The 21,689-nt window shown below is 33.4% G+C and overlaps 1 protein-coding gene across 1 annotated transcript in view; it reads right to left on the bottom strand.

The window, feature by feature from the left end:
- Window positions 1-21,470, bottom strand: part of LOC128871987 (sodium-independent sulfate anion transporter) — a 47,025-nt gene extending 25,555 nt beyond the window's left edge. Inside the window, exon 1 of the mRNA XM_054114223.1 lies at window positions 21,156-21,470. The gene's annotated coding sequence lies outside the window, so the exon portion shown is untranslated. The remainder of the gene's footprint in view (window positions 1-21,155) is intronic.
- Window positions 21,471-21,689: the final 219 nt, after the last annotated feature.

Here is a 21,689-nt window from a genome sequence, read left to right as displayed (position 1 = left end):
TTTTGCTTGAGTTTTCTTTGCCCAAGGATCTGTTTTGTAAATTATTGATTTCAATTTTATTTCAGTTCATTCTGCTCATTCATTCTACTCGAATTCGAAAAAAATCGTTCCACTCGAGTTGACCCACCCTAATATCCATACATATACATAGGAATGTAACTGCTCCATTTTTGCGAATTCACTGATAGCCCTAAATGTGACAAGGCCGAGACACTTTTACTATCCATGCAAATTTTGGTAAATATTTACATAAGTATTCCCAGACAGTTTATTCATATCTTCATTACAAGTATTCATACATATTTACATACATACATACATACTTATGCATATATGTACGTTCGGTTTCATTACAATCATAAAAGAATAATTTAAAGTGAAATCACAATGCTTACTTCAATTATTACCATCAAAATTAATTGTGTTTTTGGTTTTTGCGCAGCTCACTTATCGTTGTGGTAATTATGTTGGTGGTGACAAATGAGAAAGATAAAGAGGGCGTGGCGTAGTTAACATCAATAAAAAGTTGTATTTCAATTTAAAATGTTTTCTGCTTTGTACCAACACTATTGATATTTTATTGAAGTCATGTGCAGTAAATCATTTGCGCATATTTCCAAACAAAGTGACTCGGATCAAATAATAATTGAGAATGCGAATTCAAAATCAATAAAAAAAATTGTTCACAACCAGTGAAAGTAAATATGTATATATGTATGTATGTATGTATTTGCAATACTTCGCAAGTCATGTATTCCCAGTACTACAAACGCACATATCACTAATAGTACTTGTTATCACTTACATGTACATTGTGCACTTGAACTCTTTATGGATTGTGGAAGTGCCACTAGAAGACGCTGAACGCATGCAAATTAAACAAAAAAATCAGCCGCCCACCAAATGCCATCAATCATTTTATCATTTTATTTGCTCATAAATTTTATTTGCTCAACTAATTTGTATGCATGTGCGTGCATGTTTTGTTTATATGTTGGATTATGTTTACAGTCGGTTCTAAATCTCATTTATACGTTATTTGCGTTTTGTTGAGCGATACAATAATCCAACACAAATATTTACAAACATTAGGTCGGTAATTTTTTGGCAGGTAATACCTAAGTTGCAGACAGAGTGGATGCGAAACCGAAGACGATTTACTTGTGTTGCCGGCAAGCTGGCGAGTGTTAACACTAAACGTACCGGAATTTTATGTATTCCTATTCCTACCAATGTGGGTCAAATGACCCGTCTTTAAAATATTATATTGTACAGTAGGTTCTGTTTTTATGCGGCTTTTTTTTATGCGGTTTTGAAATAGTGCGGTTTTTTTTTTAATTACAAAATGCATGTCGACCTATCGGGAATTGTACATATAAACAAGATTCTAAACCAGCTAAGCAAAAACTCATCACAGATTACATCAGAAATGTTAACCCTACAAGTATGGAAGATATATAAAGATATAATTTTCAAAGATACAATATTTTGTTTATGCGATTTTATTTAATTATTTCAGATTCATGCGGTCTATGGAACGTATCTATAGTAATAATATGGGACTAGTGCCCTTTTTTATGCGATTTTATTACATTATTTCAGATTTATGCGGTTTTAGCATTTGAAACGTATCTATAGTTTTACTATAGAACTAGTAGCTTTTTTTATGCTGTTTTTTTTTTATGCTGTTTCTTGCGGAACGTATCTACCGCATAAAAACAGAACCTACTGTATATGTATATTATTAAGATCACATATATTTCTCGGTAAAACAATTAGAAAGAGAAGAGTAAATCTTGAAAAATACATTCGATGTATTTTTTAATAAAAGTCGTGAAGGCAAACGACGATTTAATAATGTTATTTCTAAGAACTTCTGACAAAAAGTTTAAAATGGGTCATTTGGCCCGTCCATGGTAGGTTTAGTGTTAATAGTGAGACGAGATGCAGTAAGAATTAAAATGGATTCGTCTTCAGTTGAGCAATTGTTTCTAAGTGAAAACATTTTTTAAACGTAAAAGTAAAGGAAAATAAAGTAAAACTATAAATACAACTAAAGTGAAACCATTCACGAAATAAATCTGTGTAGGAAAACTTTTGGAGAATTTGACCACTTAAATGAAGAGTGACGACAAGACGGATAGACATTTTTCGAAAATACAAAAATATTAATTAATACGTTTGTTTACATTTCGCCAAAATTGAACCATTTATTGAAAAACAATGGCTAAATTTCAATGAAACTCCGATCATGGTCGCTGAAAGATTTCTTGCGACTTTAGGGTAGATATCCAAATGGGAAATGTTTAATTATTTGCCCTCTGTTTTTGGGATATTTGGCGGAGGGGAAAGAGATGTGTCACATCCATATAGAATCGCAAACTTTAACAAAAGCAGCTATTCCGCTATGTGATCCCACAGTAAAGGTTTCCAAAAATAGCTGTTATTAATCCTCTTTCACTAACGACATTTCATATAAGTAACTCGCGTTTATTTCACAGTTGTAAGCAAGTGAATGAAATGTAAACAATTCACCACAGCAAGCGATTTGTCTTTGCAAACAGTACCGCACAGTTTCAAAAAGAACGTTGGAGCTACGTCCTTATCTTCGTCTTCGCTTTTACTGTGTCTGCAACCTAAGCTTGAAAGCTGATAAGGTGCATGCATCAACTCCTATGCGAACAACGGGCAGTATGAGTTGTACAGCAACGTAGCCTGTATGCATCTATACAAATACTCCAGCACTGAAAGTCTGCCTACTGGTGGTGGTAGAGGAACAGTGATGCCTTTTCTGTGTTGAAAATATCAATTGGAGAAGGATCAGTTGGCAGGAGAGCGAAGAAACGATCGGGATACTTTGTTGTAGCCCAAAGTACTATGTTCGCACTAATGATGACAGACTACCAAACAGATCCTTCAGCTATGGTGAAAAAATTTTGTGGGGAACTTTGGCTGCCACGTCACTTGGAGATTCGGCAGCCGAATTCTGCAGGACCATTTCACATTTCAGTGTGTGAAACACTCGTCCATTCATGCGATGCTCAGATAGCAACGAAACAACATGAGTGAAGATTATGTAGATTTTTTTCGTATATCACTACCACCATTACAATCTAAGTTTTTTTTTGGTAACACACCTCCAGTGACGTCAGCCCATCAGCTGATTCTGTCAAATTCGCTCAGAGCTGAATAACGATCTGTTAAAGAGCTCACCTTTGAAACCTTTTCACTAAGGAGCAACTTCGGCTACCCTCGTGCAATCTGTAGTTGTTCAGACTTAGATGACAGTTACATAGTGTATACATTTTTTTCGTATAAAATCAACACAATCTAAGTTTGTCGGGAACAATCAGCTGATTCTTTCACATTCGCTGCATTTTTCCACCATGACGGCACGTAATTCGCTCTCTAAGTTATTCGCTAAGTAATTCGTTAATTACTCTGTTTCCACAACACATTCGTAATTTACTTCGGCTTTTCGTTCTTGTTTTTTGCTTTTCATCATTGTTACTTGCGAATATCGGTGCAGAAAAAATTTAGTTAAAATAAAAGGTGCTCACTTTATATTATAGCGAAGATTCTATTAATTTATTCTTTCCAATTTTCAACAATAGTAAAAAGTGGCAGCAAATAAGAACAAGCCGGCGAAAGAAGGGGGAAAAAATAAACGAGCTGCGTGGCTGCTGGAACAACAGCAACATACTTTCAAAAAAGGAGTTGCAAAACCAAGGATTTGGTGAAGGTGAATTTGAAAATGTACAATTTGATTGCACGATGCCTTTGAAGGAAATTTTCTTCCAGTACTAAAACAAAACATCTCGTTATTATTCAACATTTACTAATTTTGTTTTGTTTTACTCTTTCGGTTTGGCTTGACAGCTAATTTCGCTTCATTTTCGATAAAAAATTAGAGAATTAGCGAACTCTTCGATTTATTCGTAATTCGCAAGGTAATTGAGTCTGAATTACTTTCAAATGAGGTAATTTGGTCTCAAAATTGTGTATGGCGGATCACGTAGTTCGAACGGTTATTGGGAAGCGAATTACGAGTCATGGGAACAAAGCATTAAAATAGTTATGCGCCCAATCAAATTGAATAAGTAGAAAATTATAGACACATTTTTCTAAGTAACTCATAACTAATTAAGTTATTAATTTTTTTTTCCAGCATAACATTTTCTCCATTGTTGTTTTTAATTTTTACTGTGATTAAAATCAAAACAAAAATGAAGTCTTAACCTATTTATGAAGCGTTTCAAAGAGTGAAGTTTTTACACTTTTGTGAGTCCTATCTCCATCAAAGAAAAATATTGATGTTTTCCATTTCAATACAATCGGGCACATTATGAGCACATTCATGTAAATCTTCTTGACGAAACGACTTAGGCTGTAATTTTATATAAAATATAGTCTGAAGCGTTTTGCAGTTTTCATTTCGATTTACTATACGAGTATAAGTAAATTAAAATCAGTTTCTTGGAAATTGAAAAGATTTTATTGTAATCAATAAATTTGTAATAAAAATTTCTTAATTCCTTCAATTCGACATTAAGGGTTTTCCGGATGTCGTCATTAATTCAAGGTAGTGAAAAATACCGGAATCTCGGGATTTGTATCACTAATGAGTACCAACCTTAGCATGAGCTCACTCTCCTATCTTGATTTCAGAAACATCCATGAGATCGTACACATTTTAATAAGTATAGTGGTTTCGAGTCGTTGCCTTTTTGAAATGAATAAATAGTTTTGTTAAAAAAACTATTTTAAATATACTCCAATTGGACACTGATACACCTAAAGAAAAACATAGAAATGTAATTAAGGGCACTCCTAATGTGTTTACAGTATAAGTATGTGGTGCCATTATTCCTTTAGCTGTAAATCTTATTTTGAAGGTATGAAGGTTTAGAAACAAAACACGAAATTCAGTACACTTTTCCGTGCTGACGATTTTATCAAAAACTACGGGGGGATTATAAATGACGAAAAACTGCACATTATTTAATGACTTTTTGTCAAAATGTATGCAATTTTATAAATACTTGTTATGCATTTTAAATATTCCGCTAAATATGTACATAAGTATAGGGTTTTTAAATAGGTGCGCTTCAACTTCTTTCCGATAGGGAGGGCGAACGACGCAATATTTTTTTTTTCGCTTGTCATTTGTAAACTTCATTAGTATACATTTGATCATGGAACGCTACACACTTGAGCAACGATTGCAAATTGTGCAAATTTTTTATGAAAACAATCGTTATGTTTCTGCTACTTTAAGAGCATTACGGCCATTTTACGGTCCATTTAACAAGCCGTCCCGTTTTGGGGTTATGTGAAGTCATTGGTCTACAGTAAAAATTAGTTAAAAAAGTCAAACCGTTTGTGTTTTATTCAAAAAAGTTCAAAAGTTGAAGCGCTCTTACTGAAAAACCCTACATATGGAGAAATTTATTTCAGTTCTTTAAAACTTTCTTTATACAATTGCATATGTATGCAGGTAAATATGTATATAACCTTAGGGGGTTGATTCATTGCGGTATAAATTGAAATAATTAAAATTGCTAGGAGGTGGGGAATATATAATATTTATAGTACCTACAATTTAACTAAACTATCCGCAAGAGTAAATACATCTACTTGCGCCTAAGTGTTTTTAAACGTGGTGAACAACAAAGTAACGATATCAGATGCTTCAGTGAGCGATAAGGTAATAAAAGGAATTAAAATACAGGTATCCCTCGAATAACGCGATAGTTACGTACCAGAAGAATTGCGCGTTATGTAATTCCGCGTTATCTAAAACATAGTTTTCATATAAATTTGGGGGTTATGTTCCAATAGGTTTTTTTTTTTTAAATAAAATACATACAAAATAACAGATGCACATATATTTCAACTCAATACTAAAGTTCAGACTTTCTTATACAATTAAAAACACAAGATATGAATAATAATACATATGTACATACATATTTCAAAATTAAAAAAACAAAATTTAAATAATTATGTGCACATTAAAAAATTTAAAAACAAACTACAACAAATTAAAGGTTTATTAAAAACTTTATTGTTATTCTTCAAACTTCATATGGTAATTAATCTGTTTCACTGTCTTCAAAGATCTTTGCACGTGGGCGTTTTGGGGGAGCAATAGCTTCATCAGAATATATATCTTCAACATAGTTTTCGCTATTGGATAAGAAACTAGTTGTGGGACCTTGTGGTTCTTCTACTGGTTTTATAATTACAAAATCTGTTATCAGTTTTTGGTGGGTGGTTTTTTTAAGCTCCTTTTCAATTTCGTAATAAGGTGCTAGATTAATATCTATTCTATCTATCTAAGGCAAAAAGGGTAATTCCCGGCTTACATTAAAAATACATTACATATTATAAACATGTGGTACGCAAATTAGTGTTACCAGATTTTATAATTATTTATTTTCCCCTTCGCGTTATATATATAAGCCTAAATTTCGCGTTGTACTGAAACCTAATTTTTCCAAATCGCGTTATATCGAAACCGCGTTGTATAAGACCGCGTTATACAAGGGATACCTGTACAATGTAATTTAACATACAATGTAAATTAACATATGTAATGTAATCTTAACATAACATGGCAATGTTAATATTATATATCACTACATATTATAAAACAAAGTCGCTTTTTCTGTCCCTATGTCCCCTTATACGCTTAAATCTTTAGAACTACGCAACGGATTTTGATGCGGTTTTTTTTTTAAAGATAGATTGATTGAAGAGGAAGGTTTATATCTATATAATGTGAAGAAATATATAAAGGGGGCGTGGCAATCGGTCCAAATGTGGCAAAAAACATATTTTTTTTGTTTTCACGGCCATAAATCATAAACGAATCAACCAATTAAAATGAAACTTTCTTGAAGTTTAACTTTGAAATATTTACTTTCGTTCTGCATCAAAAAAAATAATTGATTTATTTGTTATTTAACCAAAATTGTTTAAACAAAAGCAGCTCTTTTTCCAAAAAAAGCTGTTTGTGTGTGTGTTCGCTGTCAACCGAATGAAGCAATAGGCGTTAAGCGATAATCTCACCACACCTCATTAATGTTCAATTACATCGTATGGTGACGTATATATGTATGTATTTACGAATCGCTCGCATTATTTCATTTCGGACATATGTACATATGTATCTATGTATGTACTGAATTCCATGTAATTATATGTACATACAATTTTACAGCGAAATAAAACGCTATTTTCAGGTTCTATATTAGTAAATCGCACATAATTAAAATACAGTTTTTGAGTAGTTTTTATTGATTCGGAGCGCGTTTAGTTTGCTATCAATTCCATACTATAACAGTTTTTGTCATTTACTTTTTACGACAACTAATAGCTTATTTTCGAAGCGATTTCAACAAATGGGTACAACATTAATCCTTATCCAATTAAATACCTTAAATACATTGTTGTTTTCATATAGATCTATGTATGTATATGGCTCTTTACAGCATATAATTAAAAACAATATTTTTCAAGATATAACAACAGTAATTAGTAATTGAGATCTACCGGAAAAATTGCGTTAGCTGTTGCGTCATCCGGCATTGCCGCTACTCTTTTGGAAAGAGGCCGAACCACACACTCTACAATGAAGCACCCGCTGAAAATCGCTACCGATGATGATAACAGCGTCTGTAGTGTTTCTAGACAGAGCAATACAGGAAAATTGATGCGTGACTGCTCATTAATAGTCTGGGACGAAGCTACCATGTCAAACAAGACGTCTGTGGAAGCACTGGATAGGACAATGCGCGATTTGCGCAACAAAAATGCACCTATGGGTGGATGTACAATTCTGTTCTCAGGAGATTTCCGTCAAATCCTACCAGTTGTGACTCGAGGAACACGTGCTGACGAAATAAATGCTTCGCTAAAAAGATCCCACCTTTAGTCGTATGTCAATAAATTAGAGCTTAAAACTAATATGAGGATTTCGTCATCTTCACGTGAGAACAGGCTATTTCCAGAGATGCTGCTAAAAGTTGGCAATGGAGAATTAACACAAAGTAAGGGAAGGATTAACCTAGAAAACCCTTGTGTTTTGATAGACAACATCCAAGAGTTAGTCAACAATGTCTATCCAGACATTGATAACATAAGTTATAAGACAATATCTTGGTTTAAAGAAAGAGCTATTCTGTCACCAACTAACGAACAAGTAGATAAAGTAAATAACTTGATTATTTCAAAGATTGATGCGCCGACGAAAATATACTACTCGGTCGATACTGTTCTCGATTTGGAAGAAGCTGTTTAATTTCCTACAGAATTTCTAAATTCTTTGAACCCGTCTGGACTCCCTCCTCACAAAATGGAGCTGAAAATAGGTTGTCCTGTTATTTTATTAAGAAACCTAAGTCCACCTAAACTTTGCAATGGCACGTGTTTGCTGGTAAAATCACTGAAAACTTTCATAATAGAGTGCACAATACTCACAGGATGTGGTACCGGAGAAGATGTATTGATTCCCCGAATCCCTCTGATACCATCGGATCTACCATTCCAATTTAAACGCTTACAATTTCCGGTAAAGACATCTTTTGCAATGACCATTAATAAATCTCAGGGTCAAACCTTCAACGTTGCAGGCTTAGATTTGAGTGTTGACTGTTTTTCACATGGCCAACTGTATGTCGCTCTTTCAAGAGTAACCTCTAGAGAAAACATGTTTGTATTGTCTAATGACAAGAAGGCTATGAACGTTGTATATAAAGACATTCTGTAATATAGTAATTGTTGTAAAAATAAAATAAATAAATATGTAAAAATGCAAAAAGTTAATATGCAAAAATGTAGGGTATGAATTTAGATATCCCAAAGATAGCAGGAAATCTTCATGCTATAAAGAAAGGGGAATTGTTTTACTCCAAATTTAACGCGTGCGGGCCACGGGTAATAATGAATAAGCCAAAACTACTGGATCGATTTTAATCATTTTTTCAGTGAGTGACATAGGGTATATATTTTATACCCGTGCGAAGCTGGGCGGGTTGCTAGTTATATTATGAAGGTGAATTGTAATTTAGGCGAGCTTGAAAACATAGCACATTTCCTGGCGCGCTGACCAATATAAAGAGAATATAGAAAAGTCTTTTTCGGAAAATTTACCTTAAATGATTGACAACTGATTGAAATTCTCAATGGGGAAAACGATCATTCGGATAAACTTTGGCGTTTTATTAAATATGCCTTTAGATACAGAGATTACTTAATAAAAGAGTTTAACTGGTTTTCAAAACCGTAAACCGATTAATTGTTTTGCACGATTACAATACGATACGATATTACAATAAGTAAATCTCAAATTTTGTATATTTTACTTTTATTTGCAGTAAATACTACTAATACTACTTATAAATAAATATATTAGTATTTGTAGAAATACACTTCATGGACATATTATAATCATATATAATCGTATATATCATATATAATATATAATCAAATAATATGTACTTTAAAGGTTGGGCACTACTCGCTGTGGACACGAGGTATCACACTCTTGAAAAAAGACTTTTTAAGTATTTCATAGCGGTAAGAATTTGACTTACACGTATGCACCCGTAAAATACTTTTGGTTACTAATTTTAGACAAGTAAAAAAGCTAGAAATGAAGTTCTTAAAAACTGGCAGAAAATGTGATACAGAATGTTCTTCATTTTCAGTAAGCTCCATTTTCAGTAAATATTCCACTAAGCCATTTTAAATGCCCCACGCGACGAAAGTATTTATCATTATTTTTTAATGAATCCGGTGCAAAGGTTAGGCTAGGTTGAACTGGTCGACTTGCAGTCACACATAGACGGGTTCGGTTCATAGCGACACCAGATGGAGTTCCTTATTTATGTATTTTGAAATAGTCCACTCGATTGGTGCTTCTTTCTGTTGAGAATTTAAGCAGGCATTTCCAACCTACAGCTGAGTTATGTTCCAATCCTAATATTTGAAGAGTATTTTGAATATGGCAGGATATCCGCAAAGGAGATTCTCCCCAGTTTTCCTTAAACCCTGCTCCCTACATTTCCTGCATTCCTCACTGTCCGAGACTCCTCTCTTAACCCTCCGTCGGGCGCACCCGATCTGTGAGGCACAGCTCACACATTTTTTTGTCTCACTCTATTATTTTTTACCCTTTACTACTCTTTTGCTCAATAGCTGCTTCTTATGGTGTGCTCTTTATATCAAATCAACTCAGTTTAGTTTTTCCTTCCCAAAGTGAAGTTATACGTAGTTTGATCGGAGAAGCTCATTGCGCCCTAACTCAACACATTTTTTAAAGTAAGTATTTTCAAAATTACTGATTTGTAATTAACTACTGCCCCATTTTAATACGAAATAATTTATTAATATTTAATAGTTAGTTGAAAATAACCTGATTTATTGATGTGGCCTGCAGGGCACATTGCGCCCAAACTCGTTACAAAGGTTTTATGTTTTAATTTGTTTTATATTCTTGATAGAAATGTCTCGTCGATACTTCAATTTAAATGAGTCCAAAGACGTGGAAGAAGTTATAAATTTTCTGGTGGCTGATGACGACGATCCCACAATAGAAGACGAATTTGGGGAGGAAAGCGATGTTGCTTCAGACGACGAGGTAGAAGAATGGGGTGAAAATTCCGAGACAGAGCAGGATGATGAGACCGACCTAGATGATGAAAATTCTGGAGACATACATTTTTTTCTAGGAAAAGATAAGATCAGTAAGTGGAATCAAAATCCACCTCTGCGAAGTGCACGCAGAGGACCTCACAACATAATTACTCACTTACCTGGAGTAAAAGGCAATGCAAGAAATGCTAGTACTGCTGTTGATATATGGAATAATATTTTTACCGACGAAATATTAAACATAATAGTAACATACACCAACCAATACATTGAGACCATTAGAAACAATTTTTCTAGAGAAAGGGACATTAAGCCTACTGACCGTATAGAAATACGAGCTTTTATTGGGTTATTATACCTTGCAGGAGCATACAGGGGGAATCGTCAATATCTGGAAGAACTTTGGGGAATAGACGATGATGGGGTTGAAAGATTTGGCATTGTCATGAATATTAAGCGATTCAAGACACTTATGCGTTGCCTTCGTTTTGATGACCGAAGTACAAGAGAGGAAAGAAAAGAACTGGATCGGCTCGCTCCAGTTCGAGATATTTTCGAGAAATTCATAAGAAGTTGCCAAGATAGTTACATTCCTGGGGAAAATATGACTATAGACGAAATGCTACCCGGTTTTCGTGGAAACTGTCCCTTTAGGCAATATATACCATCTAAGCCAAATAAATATGGCATCAAGTGTTTTGCTCTCGTCGACGCGAAAATGAATTACGTATACAACATGGAAATCTATGCTGGAAGGCAACCAGAGGGGCTCTTTTCTATTAGCAACAGGCCAAGGGACGTAGTTTTGAGAATGTCTGAGTCTCTTTTTGGCACTGGACGCAATATAACAGGCGATAACTGGTTTACTGATATGGATCTAGTTGACGAACTGAAACAAAAAAAAATATCCTATGTTGGAACCGTAAGAAAAAATAAAAGACAATTGCCACCTGACTTTGTAGCTACTAAGGGAAGACAACAATTCACAAGTTTGTTTGGGTTCAATGACGGAAAAACTTTGGTTTCATATGTTCCACGTTCTAAAAGGAATGTTATTCTCGTATCGACTCTTCATGACAACAAGAACATTGATCTCGATTCCAAGGAAAATAAACCAGAAATCATCTCGTTTTATAATTCAACGATAGGTGGCGTTGATACTGTAGATAAAATGTGTGCAACGTACAATGTATCACGAAATATCAAACGCTGGCCAATGGTTATATTTTTTACAATGCTGAATGTCGCTGGTATTAACTCTCAAGTGATATACCTCAGTAATAACCTATAACCACTGCGTAGAAGGCTTTTCTTGAAAAAGTTGGCTCATGAACTGACAATCGAGGAGCTACGTCGAAGAAGCTTGAAAACCCACGGAATACCGTTCAGTCTTCAAATAAGGTTAAAAAAATATCGACCTTCACTTCCAAATGAACGAAGCCCTTCTCCGCCCCCTAAACGAAGACGATGCTCAACTTGCACTAGCGAAACTGGTTTGAGAAGACTGACGAATCACGAATGCAAGAAATGTAAATCACCACTTTGTTTATCCCATTCATATACGTATGAATATACGTGTGAACAGTGTTATACTTCAGAGGATAAAAATACTCTATCCGAAGAGACCTAAAACAAGCGCAATAAAAGGATTGTTTGAGCTTTATATTTTTATTGTACCTATAATAAATTAGTTTTCTTGATCATTATATTTACAACAAATTGAATTTTTATTGGATTCTTTCATTTTTTGTAAACTATTTTCGGTTGACTGTTTTAACTTTTTATTTTCAACCTTAATTTACGACTATCTTTTGTAACTGATAAATTTTTGTCAAATAAATGGATTTTTATGAGAGTATTTAGATTTATTTCTTATTCATATCCCTTAATGTCACTTCTGTATTTCCCATATGTATAAACTATGTAATTATACTTTTATTATGTGTTTTTAAAAGTGTGCCACTTAGGCACATTGCGCCCGAAGTTCACAGCCTGATAGTTGCGCCTGACGGAAGGTTAAAAGCATACGCTGCTACTGAGCTATGGCTCGTCAGACGCCTATCCTAGTGCTACAATATTTTCAAGTTGTGTCATAGTATAAATCGAGTATGAATGTGATCGTCATGTTAACACATAATCTTTGCATTCCTGCTAGTGGACGAGCTCTCCCATCTCTTCTGATCAGGTATAATATTCGAATTGGCTTTGGTATTTCGTTGGAAAAATTCGACGATAGAGAGACCCTGTTTTTCGCTATATCGTCTACTATTTCCTTCCCCTTCAATGCACTTATGGCCTGGAATGCAATAGAAATGTAGCTTACATGCTGCCAACCATTCTATTGCTTCCCTGCACCTGGCTCCATGGCTGTCTATGTAAAAGTTAACCTAGGAGTTGGTCCTAATGGTATCACAAGCTAAGTCTGCTGTAATGCCAATTGCGAAACTTCAGCCTGAAATACACTTCAGCACTTATGATGGCGTAATGGATGAAGAGCGAGCAGAAAATAAAAAAGAATAAGAAACACCAGGGGACGCCGTAATGGCTAGTTTACTGGCCGAGAACAGTGTCGGCTGAAGAGTGTTTCGTGGTGCAAGCACAAGCAAACCCAGTGTAAACAAATTACATTTTAAAAGATATGCAAACAAACCGTATTTTTGTTTTTTTGTAAACCTACTCTAAATACTTAAACTACTCATACCTTCATATATATAATATAATATATACACCTGACTCAAATAGTAAGGATTGATAGTAACGAATTGGTGAAACTACGCATAAGAAAAATTATTGAATATTGGATCTAAGCTAAGTTCGAACTGCTTCTGTTTTAACCCACTACGATGCCCTCCAAAATGTGTACGTATAAAAAAACTTGTATTAATAAAAAAATGAAAATATTATATTTTCTAGTATAAGTATGCACGTTAAATTATCTAAAACTTGATAGCAGAGTCACTGATCACATAACTGTTGCTCACATATTCAAATTTCAGTCTTTCCGTATTCTTACTATACCATGCATGATCAACAAATTTTTTTTCGAAATGTCATTAATTTAATATTTTAAAATATTAATATTTAATATATTAATATTTTAATATACTATTTTAATATAATAATATTTTAATATAATATACGACAGCAGCAACTCAAATTGATACAAAATATCAAAACCTTGAACACAGTGACATTCTTTATCATATAATATAAATGGCATCTGAAGGCCCCACATAAATTATAACTGCTTGAAATGCTAATCTTTTTTGTGCCAGTTATTGCAATTCTTTTATATGGAAAGTCGAATGAAAGCTTTCGATAAATTTTAATGTACTCATAGCGAAGAGGAATATAAAATTCATAAGCACTATCGACTACGGTGGCCATTGGAAATAGCGAAGAAAAAACAGATCAGCAAATCACATTTTTGCATTAAATTACGAAAGTTAATGAAAATCATAAATTTTTAAATGTGAAAAATCCATAGTACTAAAAGTACTCAAAATTTATGCAGGATGTTACATGTTGTTATTAAAAACAAATGTGTCACCATATTGCTAAAATTATACCATGATCCATCACCGCGGCTAACGAGAGCTCATCCACAGTTTGACCAGCTTTGAATATTTTTATTTATTTTTTTCGAATTCCCCTTTTTGTTTTTTTTTTTTTTTTTTTGTAAAAGTATAGCTCAATGTCTAACGAAAACTGCATTTGATATAAAAATAATTAAAAATCCACGAACTTTCACAATTTCACGGCAAATTTACACAAATTTTTATATGTGGTTATTTTACAGCTTACTAAACTTTTGTATAAAAAAGGGCAATTTTGAAGTTGTAAGAATTATAAAAATAAAAATCAACAGCATTTTTTTGTATCTTCATATTCGACTTTTATTATACTAAAAATAAGCTATACAACTGCATACCTATAATTTTTCTAGAAATTCTGATTAAAACCCGTCGAATTATGATGGAAAGTGGAAATTTTCTAACCTTATATAAAGTGTAAAAATTGGATTTATTTTGTTTTTGTCAGACAATGAGTTAGACGTTTAGAAAAAATAATGAACTTTAAAAAAAAACAAAGAAAAAAATATTGAAAACTGGACAAAATTTGAAGTGTCATCGTTTTGTTGCGAAGTATGCATATTCAAAAAACACGCCAAACCTATCAAGTATAAATTTATATTTATACTAATCTATGCATTTGTACAAATTGCACGTCTACTCCAATAAGTTGAAATCGGTCACTGCCCTCAAAGTTCACATGACCATTGGCTATTCCCCATATTCAATGCAAAGCTATTGAGAATTGAACTTCACAGGTCAGTGTCACCGTACGAGGTGGTAACGGATATTGGAACGACACATATTACCATATATGTGCTTTTGAGGATTTTTGTTAATACCTCACACACAGTTTCTTTATTCCATTTAGGTCCGCTCTTATTCATTCATATAACTTCATATAAGCCGACGCACTTACCAGGGCTGGTAGGGTGAAGAAATTTAATGACCATCAACACAATTATTAGCCTATAGCACAGTTACACACCTTTTTTTTGTATTTATTTATTTATTTAACCAATTACAGACTGTATATGTACAAAATAACTTAGAATGGTAAATAATTCAGAATATTATAATAAAAATATTTTAAACAAAAAATATTAAAAAATAAGAATTTAAGGGAATTAAAAAAACAATTAAGCGATGTAGCATTGCTTAGGTCATTCAACTCTCTAATGGTACGATAAATAGGAGCAATACTGGTATATAGTGTTTTCACGTTGCTACAATAAAATGAAAGAAGAAATTGAAGAGATCGCTTGGACCCATTAAATCGTTCTAACAATCAACAGCACTCTAAATAACATTGTAAGTAAAAGATACCCACAATACGGATCTACTACTATCAAGATACTCAAGATTTAAGAGCATTAAAGGGGGAAGAATGAAAAGAAGGCGGCATGTGTTCTGAAAAGTTTAAAGTCTTTTTATGACCATTTGATTGAACGGTCAAATAATAAACGTTAAACGGCGAAATAAACACCGCGTACTCCAAGTGTGATCGAATTGTTGCGGTAAATAATAGTTTAAAGTTATATGGCTTTGAAAACTTGGAAGCAATCCGCCTTACAAAGCCCAGCAAAGAGCAGATCTGAAAAATCAGCATCAAATAATAAGCCAAGGACACCTGCGATACTTATGGATGCCGTCCTCATGGAACTCATCCTAACGAATTTTCTCTCTTGTTTAGATAAAACCGATGAAAACTAAAAATATATCAACCTAAAGGTAAGGGTAAAGTACCTCTTGTCTTCAAACAAACAATCGGCGCACTCACGCATCGGCACCCACGTCACTGTTGACATTTATAATTTCGAGGTTGTAAAATACTTCTTATATTTAGGAACCGGCATTAACACCTATAATAATGTCAGCCTGGAAATCCAACATAGAATCTCTCTTGCCAACAAATGCTACTTTGGACTAAGTAGGCAAATGAGTAGTAAAGTTCTCTCTCGACGAACAAAACTAACACTCTACAAGGCTCTCATCATGCCCGTCCTAACGTATGACGCCGAAGTATGGACGATGACAACATCCGATGAAGCGGCACTTGGAGTGTTTGGAAGAAAGATTCTGCGCAAGATTTTTGGACCTTTGCACGTTGGCAACGGCGGATATCGCAGACGATGGAACGATGAGCTGTAAAAGCTTTACGACGACATAGACATAGCGCAGCGAACAAAGATCCAGCGGCTTCGTTGGCTGGGTCATGTCGTACGAATCGATATAAATGCTCCGGCTCTGAGAGTATTAAATGCGGTACCAGCTGGTGGTAGCAGAGGAAGAGGAAGGCCTCCTTTGCGTTGGAAAGATCAGGTGGAGAAGGACTTGACTTCACTTGGTATGTCCAACAGGCGCCGGTTAGCACGAGAAAGAAACGACTGGAGCGCTTAGTTAACCTTGGCCAAAATCGCATAAACGTTTATCGCGCCTATTAAGAAGAAGAAGAAAGGTGATAGAATTTGAAATCTTTCGACTACACTTTATTTTTCAATCAAATTAAACGTTTTTAAGGTATTTACAAAGTTAACAAAAAAATGTTTTTTTTTGTTTCGAAATATGAAATTTTTCAATTCATTTGGTAAGAAATATAAACGTAAGAATTTCAAACGATTTTTGAAAATTTTTTTTACTTAATTCTTAAACCTAATATATCTACAAAAAATTTATAATATGAATGAAACAAATCATCTAATGGAAATCAAAGTTATACGCAGGAGAATACACATTTTTCTTTGACCTTACTTAAGTAAAGTTTAATAAGTGACCAACAAAAATCGGTTTTTGTAATATTATTATTTCGTTGGATGCAAATTTCTTTACTTTTGATTTGATGTATGTGACCTGTTTTCATCGGTTAATTTACTTTAAAAATATTAGAAACTTTTTTGGTCTTCCTTGTTTTTATTTATTCCAAAGCCATTATTTGCCCATATCTAAAAACATTATAATAAAATATATAAATATTTGAATTTTCGGACTCAACGACCCTTTTTTACATAGGAATTGGATGGTTTGGCTCTTGAGTTTTTGGCTATAAACTTGGATATTAATTTAATAAACTATATATGATTTTCCTTTAACTCATGGGGCATAGGACATTAAAAATTTAATAACAGATACTGTAGTTATCTCTCATACAGTAGAATATATGACTTTTTTTTAGTCACATGTTCATACATATTTTACAATGGTTTTCTTTGCTTATAGAATTTTCAATAAGTCACTCCCCAAGGTGCTAACTCAACAATTCCTCTAGTTAAGTTATAGTACTTGATTTTTTTTATTTCACTTCTTGCACCAACTCTTTAATGAACTTTATTAGTCAACTTCACTACACTAAGGTAACGACAAAGCGACAACGCCTTCTTTTACACAAGCGGGACAGTTATTGCTTCATCTTTCTCGTCATTAGGCAGCTTCTACAGAATCTGCCCACTCTTTCTTACTTAATAATCACGTGTTATGTTGCTGTGAAGTACTCAAATCAGAGCACAACGATTTTTGCTAGTTGGTGTGCATTTGAAGAGATAAATCGGAAATCGTCGCAGTCGACTGTCATGGCGTATACGCAACTAAATCATTTAAATTCCATATAAATATGATTGTAATGCACAAGTATTTATTTTCTTATCACATATATCAAACTACTTCCGCCTTTCCATGTTTAATAAGTCACGTTTCTAAAATTTTAAAATTTTAAAATCATGCACCTGGGCATACATTTAAACATATGTATATGCAGTATTGGAAATAAGTATAGCTATGCGCCGGCCGCTACTGGAATGTATTCGCTAGCAATTTGCATGCGAATAATGTATTGCAAATTGTGCTTTTAAATGTGTGTGAATAAATTCTTTAAAACTAACGTGCTTATATACTTTACTACATGCAATATAAATTACAATCAAGGGCATTCGTAAAATGCAGTAGTGATGAGCGTAAAAAAGCATTTGCGGTGAAAAGTAAAAAAATGATTTTCAAAATAATTAAGACTGGTGAGAAAGATTTCCCAGATTGTATTTGTATGATATTTTTGAACTCAGAAGAAGTCAACTCAATTACAATATTTTCGGAATGATAAAATCAGGAATTAAAGGTAAATCACAGAAATTCAATGAGTATTAAAAAAGAAAAGCAAGAAATAAAAAATGTAGAAAACTCAGCAAACTTAATTAGCACATTTTGAAATGCATGGTAAAAAAATAAAAAAAATTGGTTGTGTTACACAGAAACGCACAAAACAGTGTCACTATCAGTTTAAGTTAAATTTTCGCAAAAGTAATTAAATGTGACTTAATGCAAAATTAATTGATTGGCATCGATTTGCAAAATCTAATACTCGGTTGGCACAGCATATCTCACTATGACTTTCCCATGTAGCATTTACACATTAAAACTCCATCGAGTTAAGCATTTTCGATTTTTATTAAAATTTTCTTTCGAATTTTTATGAACATCTCAAGTTCCTTTAAGAGATGTGGGTATTAAAAGCGATTAAACTAAAAATTGATGCAAATAACTTTCGAAACCAAAGCTTTCAACTTTATTTATTCCGCCAAATTTATTTCATATTCTCGAAGTGGTCACCTCCGATAAAATGACAACTTATTTTCTAATTCTAGAAAAAGTCGTTAAATTCGAATTTGAAGTGGAGTGATTGGTAGCCTTATAATTTATTGACTAATCAGAAGTCGTAATCTAAGTCTAGCAAATTCTGTGGTTGGAATACTATAAGTACACGGGTCGAATTTTTGGTTAAATGGGCCAAAAAATGGAAAACAAGTTGCATTATACAAAACCCCAGAGCTGTTTTGCCAGAAATCTGACTTTTTTATGAATTGCATGACGCATAACATTTACATAAATAAGGTGTCGCAAAATTAATCACCCCACCGGAAGATTTATAACGTTTGCAAATAGCGTCGTTTGTTAATCATATTTGATACTTGTGAACTAGACAGCTACGGTATACGAACAGACAAACAATGGAAGGCGTAAATGTTAAAATAGAGGTTTTCCTCACTCAAAATAATTTTTTTAATTTTTTAAAAAAGTTATTCAAAAACAAAATTGGATAATTAAATTTGCGCCATAATCTAGAACATCAGGCGATAGTAAAAGTCATCCAAGAAAACTGGAATATGCAAATGTTGTAATTATGGGTCAAATCAGGGTGCAGTGCAAAATGCCTTCAAAACAATAATAGTAAGACTGCATATTCACTATTTCATTTTTTCATCAATTTAATTCCTTAAAGAACCTTCAAATTTCAAAAAAATAAGTTTTCAATAAATCACACTTTGTACTCGGGTATTTTTTTAGCTGCATAAGAAGTATCGATATAGATAAGTGAGAATTGACTGCTGAAAATGGCAAACTGTATGGAAAGATTGGGCAAGTCGTAATGAATCGTTTAACCTTTCTAAATTTTGGAAACTTACTGTGAAAAATAATAAATAAATATGTTCGCGAATTTCACAGAGCACCGGCGGCATGTCTTTAGAAATGAGAAAGGAGCCGCCGCTACGGTGAATGGCTAACACTATCGAGTCATGCCGAATAAATTACTGTTTCCAAATACTAATCAGCTAAAAATCGACGACATTTGATTCCAACTAGATGGTGCAACTTGTTACACAGCGGACTTAATAACAGATTTATTGCAATATTCAAGCCACCATTCACGCCATATGGCTAGATTTATTGGGAAAAGTATTCAAAAATTGGGCTGATCGAAAGGATAATGTAACTCATAGCTACGAAGGGCATATAAATGCCATGAAATTATCTACCACATTTTAATAAGAGAAAACTTAATAATAATATTTCTGATTTGTATTATCATTTATATCATCCGGAGAAACGTAGGTAATGCTTTCCATTTCAACTCAATCGGGCTATACGGGACATGTTCTTTTTTTTTTGAAGATTTATCGGCAATTTTGTTTTTCGGCTCAAAATCAATTTTTTTAATTATATAAGACATTTTTTTTTAATTGCTCATAAATTAGTACAAAATGAACCGATATTAATGATTCTGGGTTCTGGGTTCCTCCGAGTGTATTTCTGTCATGAAAAAGCTTCTCTTAAAAAAGAAATATCTTAAAACTTTAGGTCCTTCCATTTGTGAAACAACATCAAGACACACAAATAGGCGGAGGAGCTCGGCTAACACCAAAAAAAGGTGTAAGCGCCTATTATATAATATATATAAATATATATTATTATTTTAAGTTCTCAAGCTCTCAAAAAAAAAAAACCGATATTAATATGGATAGAAAACTAGAGAAAATATTCAGCTCTTAAAAAAAAATCCTCCTTCGTTGGATATCCATATTAATATTTCATAGTAAGTATTTATAAGCATTTAAAATCATTTTTTGGAAATTTAGCTCTTTAGAACTTTCAAGTCCTTTAAAAATTTAAATTGATGGGAAAATGAAACACTGAGTAAACAGCACTACTATATAAAAACTATAGTTTTATGTGCATATGCAAATTTTTTAGATAACAAAAATGTCTTGTTTTACTAGAACAAAAAAAATTTGAAAATCCGCGGATAAATGAAATAGTCATGAATTTTTCTGTGGAAGCTCGAGATTCAGGTGATGATGGAAAATTTGTATTGAGATATAATGGGCTAAACTGCTGTCTTAAATACCCACAAAAATATACAAACACACAACATATTTTACTTCAAATTGACGCATAGCCAACTGTTGCTCAGGAGAATAATTCCAAAGTACACACACATACACTCATTTATATTCACATACATACTAAATACATTAACTGAAGCGCCGATTTAGATGTATATTTATTTAGCAAAAACTCGCAATGTAAATGTTAATTACTCTAATAAGTCGCGTGCTGCCACATTCACCGAGATGAAGATGTATGAGTTTTTGTACTTACACTTCTCGTAGCGGTGGAATCCTCACTGATAAGGATTAATGTTCACAGGGAAACCGAATTGATGTGGTACGAATTATTGGAAATACATAGCATGCGCTAGCATATATTTTATCGAATGTATTGTAAAAAAATTACATGCTTACACTTCAAAATCAGAAACTCTTGTTAAAATTTTACAATGCAATTCTTTACAATGCGAATATCCTTTTTTCTGTCCGAAATAAACTACTTCATCATCACTATAGCTCTTCCATTAGTTTACTTTCGAGTATTTTGTCTCACAGCACAGCACTGACTTTCGTTTAAACCGTTCGCAACCGATAAATCGACTCTTACCGTGTGAACGACAGACGACGTTTTATACTTCGAAATCAACTGAATTATGAGAGGGCTTTTGAATGGTCTTCGGAACATACTTGTATATGTTTCAAGATAAAATGGAATGATAAGAGCTTGAGTCAATATTTTTGGTGCTCCCTTCCCATACACATACACTCACACATACGCAGACGCACAACAACTGCAATATAAATG

This window comes from Anastrepha ludens, chromosome 2 (genome assembly GCF_028408465.1).
Source record: "Anastrepha ludens isolate Willacy chromosome 2, idAnaLude1.1, whole genome shotgun sequence".
NCBI lineage: Eukaryota > Metazoa > Arthropoda > Insecta > Diptera > Tephritidae > Anastrepha > Anastrepha ludens.
This window is presented reverse-complemented; position numbering and strand designations above follow the sequence as displayed.